The sequence below is a fragment of the Crocodylus porosus genome, unplaced genomic scaffold (assembly GCF_001723895.1).
Source record: "Crocodylus porosus isolate Cpor-Errol unplaced genomic scaffold, CroPor_comp1, whole genome shotgun sequence".
NCBI classification, from domain to species: Eukaryota; Metazoa; Chordata; order Crocodylia; family Crocodylidae; genus Crocodylus; species Crocodylus porosus.
The window spans coordinates 141,171,254-141,174,549 of NW_017728886.1; the positions used below are offsets into that span (position 1 = coordinate 141,171,254).

Below are 3,296 nucleotides of genomic sequence, written 5' to 3' on the forward strand. Positions count from 1 at the left end.
ACCAATCTTAATCCTAACGCTGCTTCCTAGCCATTTGTTCACAGACTGGAGACCATCTGCAGTAGTGGCATTAGAATTAATTCTGCTTTGTATTCAAAAGAGTACCCCCTCCTGTTGTAACAAGAAAATCAACATTCTTCTGATTTATGGTCAGGGGATTCTTCTCTTTGCATCAGAATGACGCCAGAGCAGATTCTTGTATTCTGGGAATCCAGGACCAGCCTCAATGCTGAAAAAAATTGTCTACTACTATGCATTGAAACTTACTGGCAGCTAACTTCTAGTTCTGTGAAGTAGAGAAAGAAAGCAGCATTATTTTTTCATTGTACAGAGTACAGATATCCTTTATTTTCATGAAAAATTGAGGTAATGGATTTTTTTTTGCCTCTCTTGCTAAAGGATCCCTTTTTTGGTCCCATTTCCAGATTGCAGATTTATTGAAATAGGAACCATGCTTCATTGGAATGTATTTTGTTTTCTAACCAGCTCTTCCATTTGTGAAAACTTCTGACATTTTAAATTTTGTTCTTACCCCTGTGGCAGGCTTACACCCCCCCCAGCGCCAGTGTCCAGGTGACCGTTCTGAGGGCAGAAGTGAAGGAGGGAGCACTAGCTGATTGTCTTTCCATGGCTGGAACAGAACTGGCACAACCCCATGGCAAATGGCTGTTAGGTGAGGCAGCTGGGGCCTGGACCATGGCTGGAAAACAGGGTGCCAGAGTGCACACTTACCTGCTGCACAGAGGTCAACTACTCTTCCTTGGGCAGGAAGCCCTGGCAGGTCAGAGGATGCAATGGATGACCTGACAGATGAGAGAAGACAGTGCTCCTGTGCTGATACCAGTTTTCTCTGTAGGAGAGAGAATCTGGTATCAGCACAGTAGTGACAGTGGATGGGTTAAAGGATGCAGATCTGACGCTGATCTTGCCCACTCTTCTTGTTACCAGCAGGAATGCACAGGTCAGCCAGGACAGGGAGAGGGCAGCTTGATGGGTATTGCTGGGACCCCCTGAAGGGAAAAAATCATTTGGGAACCTTTCAATTCTATATGCTGCATTTGAGCAGTGGCAGACCCAAAATTCCCAAGAAAAGTAATATCAGAACCATGAGGGTCATGTGGGCATATGGAAATACCCCACGAGTTACTACAATACATGGCCAGGCATGAGCAGGATCTAAACAGCAGTTCTCCCAGAGTATTCCCACAACATGGGATCATGAGAGAACCATGTGAGTCACACCACACAAGGCTCTAGACATGGCAAGCATTGTCGCCCTGCTTACCCATGTCAGTCAAACAGTTTTCAGTTCTAGTATTGTTAGTCTGTCAGTTTTTCAGTTGAGGAAGTCGTAATCATATTCCTGCTGAGAATCATGAGGGCAGGCTTTTTGTGGGAACAGACAGTGCCTTCAGCACACCCAGATACCACCAAGACTGATCCTGATCACCTGAGCAGAAAGGGGTGGGGTGTACAGGAGGAGGAGTCCCATAGAAGAAGTACTAGCCAAGTTGCCCAGGTCAGAGGGGAACCACTGGACAACACCTCCAAATAAAACCTGATATAACATCAAGTCATAGCGGATGAGTAGACCCCACTGTGGTGCATCTAAATGGGGTGGGCACACTAGTAGCAGTGCTGAGAGCGTGAGCCTGCCACAGTCTCAAATCAGGATGAATACTCAGCAGTTCAAAAAGATCACAAGGATCTATGGAATCAGAGAGAGAGAATCTGTAATCTAAGAATAACCTTATTGAAACATTTCTTTTTGATTAAATTAAATTACAATTCTTTTCTATAAAAGTCAAAATGAAATGAGGCAAAGTGAGAATGAATCAATTCATTGTAATTTGATACTCCTTTTTTTTTTATTTAGAAACATTTTGAGACTGAAAGACTTTCTAAAATACCTCTCTACCTAGCTCTTTCTCCACCTGTACCTCTCTCTTCAAGAACTAGGTCATTTTGGTAAAGATTTGTTTTTGATGAATAACTGCTACCTTGATTTCTTTTTAGGCAGTAGTAGTTTGTTTATGCAGTATGTACTATACTTTGGGAGACCTCTCACTGTAAATAATGCATTTGGATCCATGTTTTACTCTTGAGAGGCATCACACAACTTGGTGATTAACCTCCGGGAAAGAGTGGGTGGAAATTAAAGGATGGGTACACAAAAAGTTAACAGAAAATCAACAAGGGAGGGATTTTCATTGGATCAATCTATTCATAGCTAGTAACTGCCTATTTATTCATTCTTAGCTCTGAATAAATGAAAACTAACCCACAAGAGCTTATTTCACTTTTGCTAAGGGTAAATCCTTACCTTAATTTACATCTGATTACATACTGCCCGAAATGCAACCAGGCTGCAAGGCACGGCCTACACACGGGGCTGATTTCTGCTCTGAAGCAAGCATGACTTTGCCTTCAGCCTGAGTTAAGACTTGGTTTCTGACTCTGACAGTTATTGTGTAATTTTGGACAAGTCATCTATGAAATGGGGATATTAATACTTATTTACCTGACTTACAAGAGAATGATGAGGATTAAAGAGGACTGTTTGTACAATTATTTGAAAAGATAAAGCTCTGAATAAGTAATTGCTACTGTTTTTTGTTATCTCATAGCTACAGCTTGAAGAAACAGAAAACACTTATTAGAGGAGGAAAAAAACAAACATACCCTTGGTCTGCCGCCCTCCACAGAGTCCAGAGGGTGGTGGAAGATTTGCAGGATATGGAAATAGAGAAAGAATGAGGAGGAGGGAGAGGATGTTTTAGTAGTGAAAATTTTATAAAGAAATCTAAGGAAAGGTATTATATATACCTGGTATAGAGACTTAACAATAATAATGTAGAATCTATTTGACAAAGCATTCTAATACACGGTCTGAGCAGCATTGCAAGGTGAATTCTTAATTTCATAGAAGTAGGGTCAGAAGGGACCTTGTAGATCTTCAAGTCCAACCCCCTGCCTGGGCAGGAGAAAAAACTGGTCTCAAATGACTTCAGCCAGGCAGGCATCAAGCCTCTTCTTAAAGACCTCCAGGATAGGAGCTAGCACCATATCCCTTGGAAGTTGGTTCCAGATTCTAGCCACCCTCATGGTAAAGTAGTTCTTACAGAAGTCTAATCTAAACCTACTCTCCAACAACTTGTGGCCGTTATGCCTTGTTACTCTGGGGGGCGCTAGGGAAAACAATGTCTCCCAAACCCTTTTGATCCCCCCTAGTTTATAGTTTATAGACTGTCACCAGGTCCCCCCTCAGCCTTCACTTGTGAAGGCTGAACAGGTTC

General features: G+C 42.3%; 1 long non-coding RNA gene across 1 annotated transcript in view; it reads left to right on the forward strand.

Annotated features, from left to right (window-relative positions):
* Positions 1 to 872: 872 nt before the first annotated feature.
* The window catches only part of LOC109324601, a 19,421-nt gene continuing 16,997 nt past the window's right edge, over positions 873 to 3,296 (forward strand). Inside the window, exon 1 of the long non-coding RNA XR_002104967.1 lies at positions 873 to 883. This is a non-coding gene — a long non-coding RNA (uncharacterized LOC109324601). The remainder of the gene's footprint in view (positions 884 to 3,296) is intronic.